This window comes from Podarcis tiliguerta (assembly GCF_965153285.1).
Source record: "Podarcis tiliguerta genome assembly, chromosome: 11".
In the NCBI taxonomy this organism is placed as follows: Eukaryota; Metazoa; Chordata; class Lepidosauria; order Squamata; family Lacertidae; genus Podarcis; species Podarcis tiliguerta.
In genome coordinates this window covers 22,636,898-22,647,781 of record NC_139544.1, presented here as the reverse complement: position 1 = coordinate 22,647,781, position 10,884 = coordinate 22,636,898, and the positions used below count along the sequence as shown (strand labels likewise).

Here is a 10,884-nt window from a genome sequence, read left to right as displayed (position 1 = left end):
AAATTGTGTGTGTTCTCTGGTACCACAGCCCTTATCGGAATCCCAAATGTCTCATGTAGGAACCCTTGGGACATCACACACACACACACACACACACACACACACACACAACTGCAGCAGGAAGTTACAGGATATGCACCAATTGAAAAGGAAACCGTATGCCTGCCCCAAAACATTTGTAGGATCAAAACATATGGAATATGCAGAAATGGTGAAACTTACCAGAAGAATAAGAAATCAAGATAACTAAGAATGGAAATGGTTTATTGAATATTTACAGATAAATTGTAAACAGATTAAAACATTAGCAGGTTTATTGTAATAACCTGCAGTTTTATAAGAGTGTATATTTACAGTAGATAATTAAATGAGTAAATTAAATGAATTTGGATATGCAGAAGATATGAAAAAATAAATTTAAGGAACCACGGAAAAAGGGGGAAGGAAGTCAAATTTTGAAATGTTAAATGGAATGTAAAATTAAGGAAATGTATAAATTTGAAAAGTATAAATGGGGGGAGGGGACTTTTGTAGGATCACGGAGGATTGATTTGATTTATTGTATATCTATGCTGCGGACTGAGCAGAGGAGACCAATAGGGGCTTCACAGTTACGAAGATGGTTTCTGCACATGCTGTAGAGAGAAATGAGGGGCAGATGGGGCTCATCAACCTGGGAAGGTAGCCCATCTAGGAGAAGGAAAACTCTTATCCTAAACCTCCACTGCCTTGGGAGATATCTTTGGGAGAAGAAAAGGCTGAGGAGTAAAAACACTACACAAATCCAGAGTGGAGTCTGTAAATCCAGCAAGGATGGTGCCTTGTATGCCTCCTTCTGGCAACTCCTGCAGCCAAGCTGTTGCCAGACATATTGCTTTCCTTTGGACTGAGAAAGGGGTCTTGTTGTCTGGTCAGCTCAGGACTTCGAAACACACTGCTTATGCTCGCACCTTGGGGGTGGGGGTCAGTTCAGTGCTGCTGCTGAAGCCCCCAGAGGCGCACTCCATTGTTTCTCAAGACAGATGCCAACAACAACACTTCTTTTCATTCAAATGAAATCTCCAAGTGGCTTACAAACAATGAATTGCAATAACATAATAGAACATCACAAATGCAGCATAAACTATATAATCAACAAATCATCAACAAAACCATTACAACCTATATAATAGTATAAATGAAACAGCAACTAAAAAAAACCAGCTGAACACCACAATTACAAGAAAAGTCAGATTATCTGATTAACCAATCAATATGGCATTTATAATCTATGGAACGATATTAACAACATTAACAAAATTATAACTAACAGGGTGACAGACAGTTCACTGCCTTGATAGCATCATAAACACAAAGCATCATGAATACACAATAAAAAGCGTGTCTGGAGGGGCCCATAGTTTGGTTTCTGAGTATAGAGAATCACTCAGCCAGAGAGAAATGCTAAGTATTCCTGTGAAAAAATTGCATGTGGTCTGAAACATGGCATGGCTACTTTTCCTAAATGACACCCCTGCTTCTTAGTACCTTCTGAAGTAATGCCAAGGATAACAATCACGGATCCTAAAATGCAGATCATGCAAGCTTTAAATGTCTGGATTTGGATATACAGTAGTTTTTAGTCATATGGGCCATAGTTGGGATTGGTCTATGAAAGCACAGAACCACATTACAAGCAACTCTGCTTGCTTTTTTCCATTATGATGCAAAGAGTTCAGAAAGAGCTGGCCTTCTTCCCGTACATTGTTGTAGCTGTCCAACCAGTTGCTCCACAGCTACTGGATGTAATCTCTCTGTTCCTGCATTTTGGCGCTCCTTGTGATTCCTTCCTTGCGATTTTGCAACCTCCCTGGTTTCTGTGTCTAGTCCTATACATAAACTTGCTCAATCCCCTGACTAACATTCAAAACCTGATTTAGCCTCAGGCTTGATCTTCTGAGCTGGGCATTAAGCCAAATGATCATTTAGTACTGACTCCAGGTGTGATTTTCTTTAGAAGTCCAATATGATCTGACACCGGAAGCTGCCTTATACGGAGACCGCTGGTGCATGCAGCTTAATATTGTCTACCTGGAAATACCAGACATTGAACCCAAGGCCTTTGGTGCACAAAACATGTGTTTTACCACTGAGCTATGATCCTTTCCCACTGATCTTGCTAAGTGTGCTCAGGTTCTGTGCTATTAAGGGCAAAGAGAAGCAAGCTGAATTTAGAGGCAGGTGCAATTTGTTCTAAACACAGGTGGTCTATTGCCTAAGAATGCCAGATGGTAGTTATAAATTAAGCAATTGATATGTTAAATGGCTTTTTGAGTCTCTGCTGGAATATACCATAAAATGCTACTTCTTTATGTTGAGAGAGAGAACAGGTTTATATAAAAAACACACAAGTAAAATAAATATTGCTGCTCAAGTTCATCATTTGGAAAGGCAGCATGGATGGTCAGGAATAAATTCATCAAATCCTAGTTCTCAAACACCTCCGCAGGAACACTGCCAGTTGAAACAAGTGGGATTTAATGGCTGTGGATGAAGGCTATGTTTTGAGGCTAGGGTTGTACATTAATTCTGTTCAATTGCAAACATCTGGAGGGTGCTTTTGCCAGAATTATGAAAAGGTTTTAGCATTTTAAAGTAGTTGTCTGAAAATTATTGAACTTTAAAACAGTGGGGGGTTTTATGTATCTGTTGCATTTGTATCCTACATCAAGGTTCTCTTTCTCTCTCCTGAATTGGGGATCATTCACTGAAGCTTCCTGTAACAGAGTTTGAGGTTCCTTGATTTGAAGTGAAATCCTAACCTCCTAACCTGGATTAGGCTTCAGCAGAAGTGCTCCTTCTGTGCACCTTCCACCAGTCTATTCTGGCAAGTGAGCATCCTCCACCATGGAGGACTCAAGGAACCCACTAAAAACATCAGCAGGGACGAAGCTACAGCCAGAGATGTTCCTATAAATGGTAGCCAGCAGAGGTCTCCAAATGAGGAAGTAATGGTATGTCAATGGACCCAGTGGATCTTGAGATGGACTGTTTCCCAGAGAGGGGCCTGGGAAGGGGCCTTTTATTGGGACAGCTTGGATCTGGTGCAGCTTGGATCTGTCCACATCCCTAGCCAGCAGGAGGATTGCTCTGCCTGTCAGATGTAGTTTCATCATCAAGTAGCTAAAGCCTGAATTCATTATCATGTCATCTAATACAGCCACAGCTGCCCTGGCTAGGGCTGATGGGAGTTGTAGTCCAAAACATCTGGAGAGCAGCAGCCTGGGGAAGGCTATAATGGAAAGCATCTTCCAGTTTGATTTCCCCCCACAACCGCCTCTCCGTTAAAATAAAAAGAGCGCTGGCACAAACAAATCAGTCTTCTCAATTACCAAAGTGTTACTGGCATGCTAAAAAGTTTATGGATTAATATTCTGAGATAGAAAACAATCTAAAAGGAGGAGCACGTGGCTTTTCCTATGCAGCAACGGAACTGAGCTCACTCCCCAGGTCAGGCCCTTACTCCATGGCAGGTTCTTCACCCCTGTTGGACACCCATGAGTCATGTCCTTGTTTTCTATGACGTCATCTCAAGCCCTGCCTTTATATGGACAGGATTTAGAAAATACAAACTGAGATATAGGACATTGCACATTAAAATGGCAGTATGGTTCCCAAATAATCCGCAATGTGCACACTGACGTCGCAATCTTGGTTTGAATGAAACATCAAAGAGTCTTGTGGCACCTGAAAGGTTAATGACTTATTTGCTTGTTTGAGTGAAGTGGGTCCTCAAGAGTTTCGTGGTGCCACACAATGATTTCTTACGTATTCCCTGCTTCCGACTAAACATTTGCTACCCCTTTGGTCTGCATGACTTATCATTTTCTTGCAAGGTACTTGACAGTCCTTTTCATCTTTGGGTGCTTCCAGATGGCTGTGTATTGTTGGACAGGTGCTCCTCACACATGCAGGGGTGTGTGTGTGTTGCAGCATCTTTATGATGTTGTCCTCAGCAAAATGCTAGTCCATATTTTCCCCCATTTAGCCTTTCATGGGAAAATTTGACCTTAAAAACAAAACACCTGTGATCAATGACCTGTTCTGTTTGTGATGTTTCAACAATCCACTTACCAGAATCATAGACATCCCAAGTACCCCTCTGCAAAAAAGCTAATTATACATCGTGGACTTGATTCTTATAAAGGCAAAACTAGTAAATGCTAATAAAACCAACAATCCTATATTAAGCTTTCCTGGTAATACGAAAACATTGTTTTGTTGTGTGGATTCTTTTGAGATATAGCAATGCCCATTGTCAGGAAAATATGTGGCATGCTGTTCTTTAAGCAGCAGATGAGTATTGTGACAGCAGCTGTCCAAAACTTAGAAAGACAGGTAAATGCTGGTTCTTATTTAAGAATAGTGTTAGACAGCAACAGATAATATGACTGGTCTTTACAATCAACAATCTCAAGAGTTTCTCTATTTAAAATAATGAATAGATCCTGGTTTGATTTTATTTGAACTCTTTGCTGAATTTAAAGCTTTATACTTTTTGCAGTTTAATGAATATCTGATATTTAAATGCATTGTAATAGCTGGCTGGGGACTTATTTGTGTAGCCTTATGAGGCTTTGCCCTCGGGTGGGGAAAAATATTGCGCCCGGGAAAGGGAGTGGGAGTCAACAGACACTCAAGGAATAGTTTCGGAGAAAAAGTTTTATTTCTACCATCCATGAACTGGTAGAAGGAGCAAGTGTGATAGTTCACAAACAAGCACGAGTTCACAGTCATTTGCACAGAGCATATATTCCCAGTTCTCTCCCCTTTCTCCTCCTCTTCCGAAGTCCTGCCCCATGAGTTCCTCTGAGCATGAACAGAAAGCTCCTATCTTTGGAACTCTTGGCACCCTTCCCAGGAAAGGGGGTGAGAAGCCAATGGGGGGGTCGAGGAGCCTTGTGGTTCACCATGTCCAAAATGTTGCAACTGAATGAGATAAGATCCAGTTCTCAGGCCTGCTCTGACAGAGTCTATTCATTAGCCTTTTTGAAGCTCTCTTGTACTGATAAAAGTAACGGTTTGCCCTTGCACAGCATCTTGTGAGAAAAGCAGAGGAAAAACTTTAGCTGTGGATTTTTTAGAAGAGAGAAAAGGAATTTTGGACAGTTTTGAGGCCTGGGGTGATTATTGAAGGGGGGTGACTAGGTGGGGTCACCTGTCCTTACCTCCTTCAATTTGGATCTTTATTTTTTAAAATCCCTTAAATATTACAAAAGTTTCTAAATTTCAATATTTTTCAGTATTCAACACCTTTGGATTTTTGAGGGAGTGCCATGAACAACTCTTGCAAAATGGCTGCCACAGGGTGAGGCCTATGACAAAATGGCTGCCATGGGGAAAGTGGCGGAACGCAAGGTGCAAGATGTGGCCCAGCTATACAGTGGCAACAATAATGTCCTAACTAAAAGTGTGACTGACACATATGTTTAAAATATATTTTGTGTATGCAGGCAAAAAAAATAACACAAAGAGAAAGAAAGCATTATTCTGAATAAAAATTAATTTGGTGACAAGGTCTTTGTAGATTGCAGCAATACAGGCTCAAAAATCCTCTAAGCTAATTTTCAAAAGACCTAGTAAGTCATCGTAATCTTACAAACAAATTCGATAACTTAGGATATTGTCTCCAAAGCACAGACAGCACCAAATGGGTTTCTATTTATAAAGGTACTTAGTTACAGGGTCCTTCTGATCAAAGGATAAAGACAAAACAGCTGGCTAAGATAAATATAAGTTATTAGGCAAGGGAGAGAAAGCACACACAAAAGGACCACAGGTCAATGCACTATGATAATACATTATTTATTGTGCAATAAAGAAGGATATCTAGGTTACATCCAAAAATCGACTTACAAGATAGCTCTGTTCTCGCTGACCTTTTGCAGAACAGCAAGCGAGTAGGTATATAAATGTTTTGCAACATGCAGTTTGGTATAAAACCTTTCAAAATGCACATGGCTAAGTGTCAATATTTCCCAACTGTATTTTTATGTACACTGGTGTCTGAGTGAGGAAAATAGGTGCATACATATTATAATATCCCAATACGCATACCAGGAACGTTTTGTCCAATCTACAGCTCAAACACATCTCAACAGCAGCACTGTGTGATGTTTGTGCTGGGGTTGAATATTTGGACCAGCATTTTTGCCACAGGGAGCTATGGAGTTTGGGGAGCAAGAACTCTCTCTGACGATTACATGGAATATAAATCTGGGTTTTGTTTCTGCACGTTTGGGTGGCAAGGGTTGGTTTCATCCCTTCTCCTTTTAAAAACTATTCATTTATTTACATACCACTTATAAGCAATTTACAGGGGTAAACTGCTTGTAAGTGGTATGTAATGGCAGGGGTACAGCCGTTAAAAGCCATCATTAAAATACACAATAAAACAATCCCATAAAACACTTAAATATTAACACCCACACTTGAAAATATGCAATAAATCAATCCTGTTGAAATAACACCACAATTTAAACTGGAGAGTCAGGCAGAGAGATCAAGGGAATGGCGGTAGAAACAGAAACATCATCTTTGAAAGCTGATAAAATACCACCACACATTGCGCCCTCATATTTCAGCAGGGGCTGCATTCTATGATACTGGTGCCATCAAAGGAAAAACCCACCACTGTATCAATAACCATTAAGCCATGGCAAGACGAAGCAGATTCCATTGGTTCAACTTAATGCGTTGACCAGGCAATGGAGAGGAAGTCAGTCTTCCAAGTAGAAAAGCTAAGTTGTCAGTCCCATGAGCATCCATATTCCATTATGAGTGTTTGGAGCAGTCACTTAGTTATTATTTTCCATTCTAAGGTTAATTTTTAAATAAATAAATAAATATTAAACCAGCCTCATTGTTCTGCTGTCACTAGGTTTTTCATTTACCAGGGTGTTTGCCAGTGGCATAAGTAAAAAAAAATGTGTCCTGGGCTTGTCTGAGTAAACAAGCATTCATGTTAGACAGGGGTGGTTCTACTATGAAACTAATGAAGCCTAAACTTCAGGGCACCTAATTCCAGAGGGGCAACAGAAGTACCGTATTTTTTGCTCTATAAGACTCACTTTTTCCGTCCTAAAAAGTAAGAGGAAATGTCTGTGCGTCTTATGGAGCGAATGCAGGCTGCGCAGCTATCCCAGAAGCCAGAACAGCAAGAGGGATTGCTGCTTTCACTGCGCAGCGATCCCTCTTGCTGTTCTGGCTTCTGAGATTCAGATTATTTTTTTTCTTGTTTTCCTCCTCCAAAAACTAGGTGCGTCTTGTGGTCTGGTGCATCTTATAGAGCGAAAAATACGGTAACTTTAGTGCACATTGCTTACAATTTTGGATCTAGTAGATCCAATTCGAGTCACACAGCTCAATTTGATGTTGTTGATGATGATTAGTATATATTTTAACAATCCCAAAGTTTGAGAGTCAGTAGCACAGAAGTTGGAAAGGTGTGGTGATCTGTCGTGGAACAACTCCATTGAAGAAAATAAAGTGGTACCTCGGGTTACAGACTGCACTAACCCAGAAATAGTGCCTCGGGTTAAGAACTTTGCTTCAGAAGAGAACAGAAATCGCGTGGCGGTAGCACGACGGCAGTTACCACGTTAAGAACGTACCTCCAGAATGAATTAAGTTCTTAACCCAAGGTACCACTGTAACAGTGGTCACCCAGATCTTATTGCTGGTTGTGAAGGGGCCCCCATAACAGTTCAAGATTCAGGGCCCCCAAAATGGAGGTCCACCACTGATATTAAAGGCCAAACTCACCCATGTTGCAGATGACCCATCCTCAGTTTCAGTTAAGGATCCCAGCTCCACACTCATAAATTGAGCCTGTTCAGGGCTTGGTGTAATGCTGGGACGTTCATCTCATCCTCTGATGAAGAATTTCCTGGCTGAGATATTACACTCAATGCCTTCATGGAATTGCAACAACTCTTCCCCACTCCAAAGTCCTGTGACTCTGGCCCAGCTGGCAACAGTCACAAATATTCAACTCCCTCAATGCACACAACATACATAAGGGAAGGATGGACCCATGAAAATGGGGGAGGGGGAGCGGTATCTCTGCTTTGATAAATAGCAGAGGTTATGCCTCCCATTAACAGCAGTCTCGTTAAAGTTTTGTCATTTTGAATTCCAGTTTTGCAGGTGAAAGGCACACCAAGTAATCTTTCTGTAAGGTGGCTTTAGGCATGCAAAACTGGTTTGGTTTGCTTTTCCTGGAGAATAATAGCATCAAGGTCATTAAGCAGCTCAGATCCGCTGGATAGCACAGAATACTGGCGCCTTCAAATTATATCAGCATTGTAAAAAAGAACATCATGTATTGGTAATTTTATTTTATGTTTGCCTATTTATTCTAATGTTCCAAAAGATGGCCAAATCTGAAGCCCTGGTTGATTGTCCTTTCTGTACAGAGCATGTGTGTGGCTTTTCTCTTTCCTGTCACTTGGACATACTCTACTACTGATAAAAACATTCATGATGGGAAAGACCATTGTTTAGATTCTGTCTACAAGGTTTTAGGGGTGCTGGTGAAATTTACTGGGTGCTGCTAAAGCCGATTGTAATTTTAAAAATCTCTGATCAAGAGGGAGCAATGATGAGAAGAAAAGAGGAAGGGTTTAAAGACTGGTGGAAGTAAAACTTGCGCCATCTTTCCAGAAAATTGATAACGGGTTGTTACCTCATAACATATTTGCTTGCAATTCAAGCCCATGTTCAAGATTGTTTGAACACCTCAGAAGGCTTTTTCCAGATTTTCAAACGCAATGTACTGTGAAACGCTGCAATGAAAGAATGACAATTTTTGGCTTCCCCCCCTATGCTTAATGCTTAACACCTCCATTAATGAATGGCCAAGTAAACTAATTGATTAATTCTGCACTATGAAATAAACCCAAAGCCTGCAAGGAATATTTTTATTTCATGTGTTAAATATTTATTTCAGCCTGACCTTTGCAAACGATCTCAGAGTGGAGTTAAGTGTAACTGAAAAAGCAGCAGATACTTGTGAGAACACAGCTGGAGTTTGACTTTTCTTGCATGTTAGTGAAGGGCCCATTAGAAGAATGGGATGCTTTCAAAAGGCAGGCTCTGTCTGAGGCCATCTCTGCATCTCAGGACTGTTTGGCAAGCCCTTTATTATTAGCAAAAGGCATGGAGCAAGCATTGGTGGAGACAACTGCGTTTGTCACTACAAGAAGCTTCCGCTATCTGTTTGGGGACTCAGCTACATTAGTCAAAAAAACGTTCTGAATGCGTTATAAGCATGCAACACCAGATGCATCTCTACAGATGGCGCTGCAGAGCAGAAAATATTTCTATGTGATTTCCCCCCTTTTTCTTATAATGATTTAATTTCTGACTTTTTGATAGCGTGTCCGTCCATCCCGTCCCCCCGGTGTGTAGATCCACCCTGGTTCTTCTTACAGTACAGGGTGACCAGGAGGCTCTGTTGGATAAGTGGTCAGGAAGAAGCAAAGGTAATTGCTTCTACCAGGCATTTGTTTATGTAGTTCTGCTTATCTAGGTTTCCACCATACACAAAAGACATGAAGAATGGCCCCATTTCACTTCCAATCTGATGGGCACTAAACCACCTTGGCTCACTATTAGAAGGAATGTTGCATAATGGAGTGCGGAGGGCTGGGTGTGCTGGAAAATCCCTGCATGTGCTGGCTCCACTTTAAAACCAGATGGCTTTAAAAGAAGATTAGACACCTTTGTGGAGGGCAAGGCTATCAATGACTACTAGCCATGATGACTATGCACTGCCTCCACCATCTGCATGTCAGTTGCTGGAAACTGCAGGAGGGCAGAGTGCTGGTCCACTCAAGGTCCACCTTGTCTGCTTCTCACAGGCATCTGGTCGGCCACAGTGAGAACAGGATGCTGGAAGAGATGGGCCATTGGGCAAATCCAGCAGGCTCTTCTTGCAGGTGAATTTTAGGTTCCCTTCCCAGAGGGAAATAGTAGCAAGGTATGAATAAGGGAGGGACACAGGTGACGCTGTGGGTTAAACCACAGAGCCTAGGGCTTGCCGATCAGAAGGTCTGTGGTTCGAATCCCCGCGAAGGGGTGAGCTCCTGTTGCTCAGTCCCTGCTCCTGCCAACCTAGCAGTTTGAAAGTACATCAAGTGCAAGTAGATAAATAGGTACCACTCCGGCGGAAAGCTAAACGGCGTTTCTGTGTGCTGCTCTGGTTCTCCAGAAGCGGCTTAGTCATGCTGGCCACATGACCAAGAAGCTGTATGCCGGCTCCCTCGGCCAATAAAGCGAGATGAGTGCTGCAACCCCAGAGTCATACACGACTGGACCTAATGGTCAGGGGTCCCTTTACCTTTACCTATGAATCAGGGAAGATTTATTGCACGTGAAACCCCAATGAAGAAGTCACTACAAAGGATTCAAACGCCATGCAAGCATAGGTACATCAACATCAAACCCACCCTGTCGTTGCCTTAGTTCAACACAATCTTAAAGCATCATTTCAGCGACACGAACCAATAAGCAGTTTACACTTTTTGACGTGGCACTGTTAGTTCCCTTTGTTGCTACCCTATTTTACACTGTCAGCTAAGCATAACTGCTCAATCTGCAATTCTCTTTGAAGCTCCTACAGCGTGATTTGTTGCGTTCTCCATCTCCTGACGTCTCCAAATGTTTTGATACCTGAAACATAGCTTGCTTACTCCCCTTTCGATCCAGTCAAATATCGCCTTGTTTTCATTCCACCTAGCAGTTTCTCTTCGTGACAAATTAACTATTTCAGTCCCTGCACCCCTCGCTCCTGATATTCTGTTGGGTATCACCTTATGATGCTAATCTCACTCCTAACTTTTT

At 41.7% G+C, this 10,884-nt stretch overlaps 1 long non-coding RNA gene across 1 annotated transcript; it reads right to left on the bottom strand.

The window, feature by feature from the left end:
• Window positions 1-248: 248 nt before the first annotated feature.
• On the bottom strand, window positions 249-8,042 carry LOC310660195. Its single transcript, XR_014503293.1, has 2 exons — window positions 7,804-8,042; window positions 249-4,048 (listed from the first exon to the last, which is right to left on the bottom strand). It is a non-coding gene; the product is annotated as an uncharacterized lncRNA (long non-coding RNA).
• Between the last annotated feature and the right edge of the window lie 2,842 nt (window positions 8,043-10,884).